Here is a 12822-nt window from a genome sequence, read left to right on the forward strand (position 1 = left end):
TATTTTTTATCATAACTTTTTTCCAAGATTTTTGACATTTTTTGTGTTTTCTACAAAATTGTTTGTCATTGAAAAAACCGTGTTTTTGCTGAACATGTCATCACTCTATCTTTTGAAGTAACAAAGTTATTCATGAAATACTCTTTTTTAAGGGGTAGTTTAGGCCTCTATAATTGGCTCCGGCGCAAAAAGGCTCTTACAAATCATGAAAGTACCATATCTCCCCTTTTGGCAGTTGATAAAAACTTTTGTCTATAAGCGTCTTTGCATGGATTTTTACTATCAAACAAATAAGCCTTATAAAATCGAATTCGAATTCTTTTACTTTAAGAGACAGAGAGGTGCAATGTTCATCAAAAACACGCGTTTTAAGATGTTTAACAACTGTGTAGAAGACATGAAAAATGATAAAAATCTAGTAAAAGAGGTACGAATTTTTAACCATATGTGTACTTAATGGTTAAAAATTCGTACCTCTTTTACTAGATTTACTAGAAATTAGAAAAAAAAGATCAGCAATGAAAAGAACGAAACACAGTGGTCCAGTTTTTTTGAATAACTGGAAAAAATCCAATTTTCGAAAATGTTTTTAGTTGAAAACCAAAGTCAAACATTTATCTACAATATCAAAAAGTTAAGGCAACATACAAAAATTTCAAAAGAAATCTTTTTCTTCGCTTTTTTTGCCATTAATAGATGTACATTAGGGTGCGGATTATTTTTCAAAACTTCTCAAAAACAAAAATTAGTGTGCTCTTCTAAATTCAAATCACATGAAAAACGGAAACCTCAAATTTTGTGCCAAACATATTAAGATTTAGATGTAGCGCAAGCGACTTGAAGATGAACTTTCAAGTTATGAAATATGACCTTCGATGAAGTCTTCATAACTGCTTTATGTTCTAATTAATTCTTAAGCTTTTAGCATAATTTTCTTTATAATTAAATTTATGAAAAGTTTGTAAAATATCGAACTTGTCTAGAATTTTTATTTGACCATAACTTCATATTTTTTTACAAGCTTTTGAAGAAAATTTAGAAGTTTTTAAACTGTACCTGCAAAAATAAATATTTAAAACTTAATTTTGATTTAGTTTATACATATGCACAATTTAATTCGTAGTTGTAACAAGATGCTTTATAAACTTCAGTTAAATATAAAAATGTAATTTCTGGCGAACAAAAACAACAATTCTAAGAAGTTTATTTTTTTTTCATCAAACGATCATATTTTGAGTAGTTTTTTGTTAAAAAGCTAAGCCTATACTATTTTTATAATAAACTTGTGAAATATTCATGAAGTTATGTTTAAACAAAGACAATTGTTTTAGTAAAAAAAGGAAAAAAATAGAAGAAACCACAGACTAATTTTGAATTTAGGCATAGTTGATACTGTACAAACTTTTCATATGTTTAATTAGGAAGAGAATGATACTTCAAAATTGGAAAGAAAACAACAAAGTTATGAAGACTTCACTAGAGGTCATATTTCATAATTTGGAAATTCACCTTCAAGTCGCTTGTGCCACCTCTAAATCATAATATTTTTGGTTCAAAATTTGAGGTTCCCCTTTTAATGTGATTCGAATTCAGAAGAGCACACGAATTTTTGATTCTGAGAACTTTTGAAAAATATTCTGTACCCTAGTGTGCATGCCCAAAAACCAAGTTTTCTGGCTGGTAACTCATTTTCACTTACATTTAGCTTTCTCGGATGCAAATTTATTTTGTCTGTCAGTAACCCCATTGAATTAACAGCTATTAGGTATTGTAAGTACGTAAAATGATAAAAAGACAGCTTCTTCATATCGTAAAAATCGCTCCCCGCCACTCCTTGCGGAGATATCTTGCCCAAATGTTCTTTCATGTTTTTAGTGTGAAAACGAATGCTTAGGCAAGAGCATTCTTCTCTAATTAATTCCTTAGACTCAGGGTCTCAAAATGTATGAAAACCGCAATTTTGGTAAAATTGTGTTCTATGAAAATCAAAAATGGTGAATATGCCCAAAACAGGGTCTGCATTCCTGAAACATGTTCCATAACACTTATCATGATCAAAACATTTAATTTTTTCCATGCATTTTTGAATCTAGACTACTGTGCGAAATATTCGGTTGTTCACCACTAAACCCATATTGCCAAAAATGCTTGCAATCTACTACAGATGGCACGCCGGCATTGTTCTTCGGCGTTTGTTCTGTGTCATCCGCAAACAATGATTTTTGACATCTCTGAGGTAACTCAGGTAAGTCAAATGACAATTAACCTGAAGTGAACGAATGACACATAACTTTGAATTATTTTCGGAAAATTTTTGCATTCAAATCTTCATTAAATACACTGTTTAATGCTTGTTCAATATTAGAAGAGCAAGACCAGTTGAATAAACTTCAGATTCGTTGATATGAATCAAATTCGTTACATGTCAAATTTGATGAGTAGCCGAATGTCCATGTTAGAATCTAAACTGTTTATTTTCAAAAATTGAATTTTCGTTGATGTGGACCATCCGTTAAAAAACCTTTTTTTTAAGTTTACTAATTGAGGTTAGCAAGCTGATTACACGATAGCTTGAGAATTGAGAATGTTTATTTTCAAAATGTGTGTTTCTTTATTCAGAAAACTGTTTATGTTTTTTTTTGTAAATCCTGACATCTTCTTCTTCTTCTTCTTCTTCTTCTACTTTGCATTAACGTCCTCACTAATCCTGACATATTATTTGCATAGCAGGATCGCGAGAACATTGAAATTGCCTTCACCTCACATTTTTAAGACGGATCAATTGTTTTAAAATCAAATAAGGACATTTAGTACAAGTTAAGCTTCTTTAACTCCCATGTGGACCCATCACTCAAAATTGAATTGAAAGTTTCCTCACATTTGTTACAATTCAATTAGACAATTTACTTGAATCACTATCAGCTTTATGCATAGAACTGTAATGCAAATCGCAATCTAATTCCACAACGGATGTGCTGCACAAATAGTCCAGCAATAGTCGGTGAGTGTACTTGGCTAAATATGATGTTAGACTGAGCTTCCAGTCGGAATAACCGAGAGGGAGAGCACACCTACCACACTACGCAAACAATCCCGATAGAGCCTATGATACATGAGACTGTGCTTATCTTAAGTAATATCAGCCTGGTATCTCTGCCGGCATCTCCTTGTCCTGGGTGCTGCTTCTGCTTGCTCGAACAGTCTCTAATAAGCAGTACAAGCTGATATTGCTCGATATCACACATCTCCATCCAAGCCCGCCGTTGTATGTACATTAGGGCGTCACAAAAAAATAAATGTTCAAAAAGTCATAGTGCTCATCTTGATGTTTATTTATAAAATTTTTGCATGACATTTCAATTTTCAAAAAAAATCGTTTAGAGGGACCGCTTAGCTTTATGGATCAAGAATCCATCATTCAATCATCAACAATCATCGGAAACTCAAAAGCAGTTTTTGTTTATTTCATTAAAGAAATAATCTTGAAAATCTATCATTGCATTACACATAGCAAGTGCAATGCAGTGATAGATTTTCATGAACATTCCTGCAATTTAGAGCAAAAACAATTGGTTTTGTATCAACATACACCTGAAAATTAAGAAAAAAAAATAAAATAAAATGTGGTCTTCAAATGGCGTCTGAACAATCAAATTTCTTCCACATAACTTCATATTGTGGGAGAATGATTTTCATCACAATTGACACCGTTTTAGCATAAGGGAGCAAAAACTTCAAAATTTGTATCAGTTTAATGATCAACTGTTATTTGTGGAAGCAGGTTATTTCCCAGTGGGGACGTAACATCAGAAAGAAGAGTAATTAGGTTTTGAATACGGCTACACAAAACGTCAACATATTTAATTTAATTTAAAGTATGTAATACAATTTTCAACAAAAATAATATTTTTTCATAAATCTATCTGACGTAGTTACTAAAAGTGTTTTAAGGGTTTTTATATGTTCAACAAAAATGGTATAAATAAGCATATTTTCAGATTTAAGGATGATCACCATGACAATTCGAAAATTGTTTTTCTGGGACACCCTAATGTACATAGTTATGGATGGGATATTGTTAGAATCGCGTTTACCACAATGTGCGGTTGTTCGATCAGAAGTGGTTGAGGGCACTAGCTACGAGCAAGCGTAGTACTTCGCTCATAGATTCTACGTCAAACGTATGGAACATTTCGAGCCGACTGCTCCGCTGGGATGGATTGTTTGTAGGTAGGTGGGTCGAAAAATACGATAATATTACTTCGCTAAAGTGGAGCGCACGTTCGAGCGACTCGACGGCGACGACAATGATCGAACGGGTAAAAATAGCGAAAAGCTGCCGAAAGTGCTGAAGATAGCCAGATAAGAATCATATGGTGTATCTAAGCCTTAAACGAGCACGAACGGACCTCAACCAGAAAGGTGAGTGTAAATGGGGTTTCTCAATGTTTTCGACAGATAAAATAAAAGATTTTTTTTAGTGTTGCCAATTATGCGAATTGGTCAAAAATTCACTTCAATAAATCTCTTACAAGGTCCGTACGATTTTTTCAACACGGAAATGCATATACAAAAAATAGTTTATGGGTCACTCATCAATCTTGTTAATCAATGTTAGACTTTTTGAGGCTTACCATGTGCAAAATAGGTATTCGAGGTAATTATTACGGTGATACTTTTTTTTATTATTGGCAATCGAACGGGCACTACGATTCCATAAAATATTTAAATATATATGTTTAAACTCATGTTATGTCCGAAGCGCTTTTTAAAGTTCAAATCATCCAAAATTTACTTACAATAACTAAATAGCACTCCACTCCAATAAATGATTAACTATAAAAAAATGTCATTTTGTATGTCAAATGGAAAATGTTGCAATAACATTATCCAATACAATATTTATAGAAACCAGTCATCGTACTTAATTTTATCTTCAGAAACGTATCGCCGTGCAGTACTAAATTAATGGAGTTGTCTGATGTATTAGTTGGTTAGTTAGGAACCCCTGTCGAAGACGCGCCTGCCTACACGCAAACAAATTTTGTTGTATAATCTACCGAATCCATGGTAAAATTAAGAAATGCACCAACGATTTTCAACCGACTACAAATATCTGTTAAGTTTACTATAATCTAGTACAAATCACTGAGCAGTGCAGTAAATGTGACCATGTCCAGAGTAGCATTCACTACAAAGCATTGTATTTCAATCAGTGACATCCACCGTACAACACAGTGTGGTCAAAAGTAGAATGCCAAAAATGTCAAATCAAGAATGTTTCTAGTCATAAATACTGAAACTGTGGTTGAATAAACGGAATATTTTTTCTTGTGTAGTGATGTTGACTATGTTTTGGTAGAGTTAACAGATAAATGTAGTCGGTTGGAAATCGTTGGTGCAGTTCTTAATTTTACCATGGATTCAGTAGTTTCTACAATAAAATTAATTTCAGTGTAGTCTAGAGTTCTATAGGTGGGTGGTTTACGAGACAGGCTTGAAGTTGTCTTTCCTCTCTCACAAACGGAATTTGGGTGCAGAAATGGATGGACAACCTGTGGCTAATAACGTCCCACGTTCGTAGTCCGCAAACTCTGTAACCGGTCTAGATCATCGTATTGTCCGATATTGGAATTAACTTTCTTCAATACCTATATAATAGGTACCTTTTCTAGAGCGACAACTGAAGCTCTCATTTTATGGCGTCGCGACGTCAGGGCCAAGGGCACGTCACACATGTCGTTGCTTTCCCAGAGTGAAGTGAGTGCTTTTCGCTTGTCAATTGGTGGATATACTATTGGTGGCGAATGCGAATCGCATATATGAGGAGAGGACGATCATTTGTATCAGTCGTCTGCTGGCGTTTGTTATCATTGAGAATCCAGAGCGGGAGGCATTTGCTACAGGTGGGTACTAGAGCTGAGAATTCGAGCGGTGCATATTTCACAGATCCAAACAATCGAACAAGTGGAATGCGTCACATTGTATGTATCATCGGAATTGGTGCAAGTAGGTAGATAAAATTCTAATAGAACAAGTATGCTACACTGCACAGTAAATTGGTCTATTTCTTAAGATCAACTACATTCAACTGTATTTCAAAACGTATAGGTACACTTGATATATAAATTTCGACTCATTCTGGATGGAAGTCTTCTAAATTCTTGGATGTGATTTGAAAAAGGTAGTATCAATCCAATGGATTTGGTCTTAAACATCAACTATAAATATTTGTTGTCATGATTTGTGGGGGCCACAAAATGTTGAGGCCAGGGGCCATTAATGGGTACTATGGTACCCATTTCAAAGAAAAGGGGTTTAACTCATTAAAAGAGTAAACTCGAGTTACTCATTAAAGAGTATTCGCCTTGAACTTCAAATAATGGGTATTTTTCACTTTTGGTCTTATTTTTGAAAATGGATAATAAATCCCCATTATTTGCAAGAACGACGCTGTAGATTGAGGTTATGGTTGAAAATGTTTCACTAAATACAAAAATCAGAAATAAAAGACTTTATACAACGGATAATATTGAATTTTCAAAATTTATGCCATTTATTAAACTCCGCGTAAGTTTTTTAATTGTATATGATATCTCCGTATTCCGTAGAGGCAAAAAGGGAATCGCAGCAGCGGGCAATAGGGTCCTAAAGGCCTGTCCCAATTATAATGACAAAGGCTTAAGTTTAGGCCAAAAACACATGTTTACTCAATTTTTTAATGTTTTTCTTTTGTTGAAGTCCAAAAAATATTTTTTTAGATTTTGTCACACTCCTTGGTTCAAATTTGGGGTGTATTTTGCTTTCCGTGTCCTTTCCGAAATGTCAGACAGCAACAACCCCAGTGTTAAAACTATAAGCCTTGTGGTGTTTTTGTCGATTAAGCGAACGTCAAACATGATCAAAAGTGTCAAGGTTAATTAAGGGCCCAATTTTTAAATTAAAGTTTAAATATGATGTAGCTGTAGTAACATGCTCTTTCGTGTCATTAAATAAAAACAAGATTTAATTAAACATACTAGGACCCAATTCTGATCAGCTAATAATACTCATTTGAATCCAAAAATCTGCAACGAAATAAATAAATAAATGTTTGCAGTCAAACCAACAGATAGTTTATTCTTGTATTACTTACTTGTATAAGAAAGAGTATTCGTCCATTATTTTGATGTAAACTTTGACTTAACGATATTAGATTTTACTTCTCACTATGCCGCAGAAAAACTAAAAAAATAACAATTTTTCATTGCAAACAATCCTGTGTATTAATTACCCATTATTGCTGTCAGTTGGGATACTTCATTATGTGGTTAAAGTACCCTTTTTTATGTCATCGAAAAATACCTTTTTTCTGACAATCCCATACTGACCATAAAAATGGATAGAAGAAACCCATTTAATGGGTACTTTCATCTTAGCGTGTAGTTGGTCAACAGCAGAAACGTTTTAATATCCAATGTTGAAACATTGAAATAAATGTCGAATATAATTATTGAAAATTTTAGACAAAAATCGTTGCAATCTTCTATTGCCACGATTAATGCGTTATACATCTAGGTTGAGTTAGGTTAACCCTCTAATACCCAACCCCGCCTTTAGATATAGGGGGAGATCCCCCAGTGCCGGACAGCACCCAATACCGGACAAAGTCGAAACATTGAGAAATCATGGTCCAATCAAGAAGGTGTATTAGAAGAAAAGAAAGCTATTATGGAGACTAATGTTTGCGTAGAACAACACATTCTAGAAATATGCATGCCTTTTTAAAAAAGTAGAAAAGTTTGAATTTTTTTTTAAAATTGACGTATCCCCTTAATTTTGAGCCTATTTAGTAATTATTTTGAATAAGAAAAAATACTTTGGATCACGCAAGCATGATCGAACATAATCCTAATTTGATAGTATGAATGTATTTCGTACCATAATCGAACTAAATATGGACAAATTACAATTTTCGTTAAGCACCTCCTGTCCCTCAGTTTCGGACAACTTGATTTGTTATATGATATCTTTGTAATTATTGCGTCAGTGTCTCAAAATACTTTCATTTTTCATGGGTTCCGTCTATCATGGTATCAAACATGCAATAAAATTAGTAAGAATTAACATTCAGAACAACATTGTAAAATGTGCTATTTTTCATCATATATGGAAGATGTTTTTGATAGGCATCTTGCAAACTTAGAAAAACTCAAATTATTCTTGTAAATGATGCAAATGCATTGAATTGGTAATTATAAACTATTCCTATAGTGTACACATTCAATGATGTTCAAATTTTCAGATTTCGAGGCATTTCTAGATCGTGTCCGGTATTGGGTGCCACCTTTCAAGATCGATCAATTTGGTACTAAACTACATCATCAAAATGTAATGTCAAAATTCATATTTATATTTTCAAATTTATTTTTGTACACTATAAAAATGATAATATTTATCATAAATGGGTAACACGAGCCCATACAATCAATATTTTTCGAACTATGAATTTAGTGGCTTAAGTGTCCGGTACTGGGGGATCTCCCCCTATAAGAAAAGTTTTTTTTGTGATTTTTGAAAAATATTTGTATTATTGAAAATTGTTTGAAAAATTGTATTCTTATATAACCTACAAATGCCTGGGATTCATTCAACGTGTATTATAAAAAATCGTAACTTTTATATTTTTCTACGATCAACCTATCACAGAAGAAGAACCTGATGGTATTGAAATAATTTCAAATCTGTTTTAGTTAGTTACACGGAAAATAAAAAATGTTCCAGAAAAATATTAAAAAATTCATACTTGTTTTTTAATTATGAATCGTGGTTTACGGCCAACCAGCCGAGTGGAAGTTTAACAACTACCGAAAAGCTAATGTAATATGTAATGCTTAGCTTTTCGGTAGTTGTTAAAAAATCATATTTTTAAGAGTATAGTAAAAACACAAATTTTTATTATTGTCAAAAATCAGTAACCAGAAGAGGCTTCAAGAAAAAGTTTAAAAGGATTGGGATGTTCAAAAATAAAAATAATAAAAATCAAAATTCATAAATTTGCGAAGAAAAATAATTCATTGCCCAAACTGTGTTTAGAATGATTTAAGATAACGAAAAATAATATTTAGATCGAAAACAAAAAATTCGGTATTAAAGGTTTAAGTTAATTGAAAGCGTTTTTTGAAGTAGGATTACGTCTTTCTTCTCTGTACCGGTGTGAAATTGGAATTTCGAAACCAAGAGCGTTACGTTGGCATGAAATATTTTAAACGTTTATAATTTTTTGCTGGCTTAACGAAATTCCTTGATAAGCACCTCAATCGAAAGACAAGGTATCGAAGGTTCATGTCGTTTACTTACTGAATCCCACATACCTGTCCAAATAGTTTAATAACTGTTTTAAAAGAAAATGGTGATTTCACACAAATCTATAAATAGGGGTGCGAAAAGTTGACGTCATTTGCTTTTCACTCTCCGCTTGGATCGCATCTCAGCAGGCAACAGATCCGTCAAAATGTGCCCGTGTTACTCGATTTCAATAATTCAATCGGCCCTTTTCAGGCCCAACAAATGTATTCTAAAGAGTTATTTGTGTAATATTTCCTAATGAGTTCACCACATACTTGTTATAATCTCTTAATTCATCTCCTAGCATCATACAAAATCTAACAAAATCTGTTTTATTACGAATAATCGACAATACGGTAATGTGAGGATGTTTCCGAGGACACTGCTGTAGTGCCGTCGGGATGCATAACAGCATAATGCTCATCTTGTACATCACTTGCCAAGACATTAGTTTCATATAGTCTATTTCCCAGATCAGTAAGCGAAGAATACGTAAAGGAGGAGCATCTTCTGCTATTCTAAGGGTATAATGCATACCTCCTTCATTGAATTCGGTTTCATTCTATTTTCGCTTTCGAGCTGGTAAGAGCTCCGCCGGACCTGCTCAGCTCCTCGCTATTAGTGCAACAGAGCTCTTGATCATCAAGCTGCTGCAAATCCAGCGTCCGGATTGTGAAATCGCTTAATATTTCTAAATTGACTTGCGCTTCGAGAGTTGGCCCTGAAAGAATCGGTGCGCCAACGCAAGATTTGTACGAGATGGCTGAAGAAAATTATCCAAAGCCGCTTGTTGAAGCGCCCATTGTCATCGCCACCGCAAAGGAATCAGGCGAGGAAGATTTCAACCAGTGCGCCCTCAAAATGTGTCCGTGTTACTCGAATTCAACAGTTCAGTCGGCCCTTTTCAACCCAACAAATGGGTACAAAAGAGTTTTTTGTGTAATATTTCCTAATGTGTTTACCACATACTTGCTATAATCTCTTAATTCTTCACGTAGCATCATTCAATATCTGATTTGTTATGAATAATTGACAATTGGCAATAGGGGCCTTCCTTAGCCGAGTGGTTAGAGTCCGCGATTACATAGCAAAGCCATGCTGAAAGTGTCTGAGTTCGATTCCCGGTCGGTCTAGGATCTTTTAGTAATTGGAATTTCCTTGACTTCCCTGGGCATAAAGTCTCATCGTACCTGCCGCACGATGTACGAATGCGAAAATGGCAACTTTGGCAAAAAAGCTCTCAGTTAATAACTGTGGAAGTGCTCTTTGAACACTAAGCTGAGAAGCAGGCTCTGTCCCAGTGAGGACCTTATGCAAAAAAAATAAGAAGAATAGACAATACGATGACTGGGGCACGGAGAGCTCCTCACAGTTCTTAAATTCACAAACCATTACATTCTGAACTATAACTAAAGGAAGGTTGAAATTACGACAATTGACTTAAATTCAAATGCAGCAAATCACATGGCGTAGTTAACGTCATGCAGTCGTGTCTTGTACACAACTCATACTGATTTTTTTTAAAGTATTTTACTTTGAAATCCGAAACTCTGAAAAAGCTTCCAAACTAAATGACAGATCTCCCTTAAAACCATAACGTAATTGAATACTCACAATCACAGCACCTATCATCTATCATCAAACATCCTATCATCTGCAAAAAGCTACTGCTCTACTGTTGTTAGAGTCTGACCCAGAATTGATCGAAGTTGTGTCCATAGTAGTCCTACGTCAACCCCGCGGTAATGTAACAGACATTTCCCACCCAATTTTTTTACTCATAAACGAGTGAAATCAGTTCACCTGTAAAAATTCTGAACTGATACAACAAATGAAATGTAATATGTTATTAATAACTGCTTAATTTAGTTTTACCAAATCAGGATGATAGTGTTTTCTAACACCTAGATATAAGAAATGAATTTAATGTATGGAATGATACTAATAAATAATTTAAAAAAACTGGCCTGCTATCTGATCAATATCCTGAGGTATATGAGTTTTAAATTTTAAATACTCACTTGTGCCTCCTAGTGACAAAATGTCGAACTAACTAAACAAGCAATGAACAAATAAACAACTTTACACTAGTCTTCTAACATAACCCAAATTTATGATATGTATGTGTTAAAAATATTTGTAGCTCATCAGCGCTTCCTAGTAGCAATTTTGTTCAAAATAAGCAGATATATGCTTGTTGAACATTTGTTTAATAGGGTCTTTGTAACTTGTTATTGCAAAGTTATCTAGGAAGAGTTTTAGAAGCTGTTATTGCCAATGATCATTGGATTACAGAATAGAAGTCTTTGTTTAGCATTGGTTCAACCATAAGGGGCTGCTTTCTGACCCACCTGCCTCAAATGATAAGATTTTTTATACGAAAATCAAAAATAAATTGTATGTCAAGCAAGAAATACCAGATCTCCACTCTCCCATAATTTCTTACGTAATTAATGGACGAACCCTAAACCAAAATATGTGTGCTTTTGAAATTTTGATACCATTTTGAATTTGGATTATGGGCGACTTAACCTTTCAGCCGTCGCGCGAATTTTTGTAACGCGAGTAGTCGCGCGTTGTACTTTGTACAACACCCTTAGTTTTGCGAATATCCCAGGAATCTGACCACTTAGAAAGATGACGTCTTCGGCAAAATTGTTCAGTAGCTCAAGGGCTATCATTATATCTACCAAGAGATTTGGGATTTTGTCACTAGGCGGCGCTAGTGAGCATGACACTTTTGTTTCGCAGATCTCAGGATCCTGACCACTTAGAAAGATGGCGTCTTCGGCAAAGTTGTTCGGTAACTCATGGACTATCATTGTTTGAGCTAGCCACCAGGCGGTGCTGGTGAGTTTAAAACATTTGTTTCGCGAATATCTCAGGTGCCTGTTCACTTAAAAGATGGCGTATTCGGCAGAGTTGTTCAGTAGCTCAAATTCTTTCTTTTTTTAATCCTTAAAGACCAAGATTTTGTAAAATAATGATAGTTTCTGAGCTTCTAAACAACTTTGCCGAAAGTAACTGTCTAAAAAGTCAAGATCCTGCAGTATCCGCAAAACAAAAATTTCATGCTCGCAAGCGCCGCCTGGTGGCAAAATATCCTATTTCTTGGCTCAATCAATGATAGCCCTTAAGCTACTGAACTACTTTGCCGAAGACATTATCTTTCTAAGTGGTCAGGCTCCTGAGATATCTGCAAAAAAAAGTTTCATACTCACTAGCGCCGCCTAGTGGCAACATTTTGAATCAACTAGTTTGAATAATAATAGTCCTTAACTTACTGAACAACTTTGCCGAAGATGCCATCCTTCTAAATGGAAATAAATCTGCAAAACAAAAGTAAAACTTCCATGCTCTCTAGTGCCACCTAGCGGTCAGACTCCGAATCGCATACTCTGAGATAACGCCCTAAAAGCCATTGGTAACCACTAGTGATCCTTTATAGAGAGATAAGCGGAAGTAAAATGGAAAGATTTGGCAACAGACCAGCAG

At 34.5% G+C, this 12822-nt stretch overlaps 1 protein-coding gene across 2 annotated transcripts in view; it reads left to right on the forward strand.

The window, feature by feature from the left end:
- The first annotated feature begins 4336 nt into the window (after window positions 1–4336).
- The window catches only part of LOC5577718 (high affinity cAMP-specific and IBMX-insensitive 3',5'-cyclic phosphodiesterase 8), a 730891-nt gene continuing 722405 nt past the window's right edge, over window positions 4337–12822 (forward strand). The window contains exon 1 of one of the 2 annotated variants that reach the window (XM_021842486.1): window positions 4337–4422. The gene's annotated coding sequence lies outside the window, so the exon portion shown is untranslated. Of the gene's footprint in view, window positions 4423–5890; window positions 5907–12822 lie in introns of those variants that run through there. The other variant, XM_021842487.1, reaches the window with a different exon arrangement.

The sequence above is a fragment of the Aedes aegypti genome, chromosome 2 (assembly GCF_002204515.2).
Source record: "Aedes aegypti strain LVP_AGWG chromosome 2, AaegL5.0 Primary Assembly, whole genome shotgun sequence".
Taxonomy (NCBI): domain Eukaryota; kingdom Metazoa; phylum Arthropoda; class Insecta; order Diptera; family Culicidae; genus Aedes; species Aedes aegypti.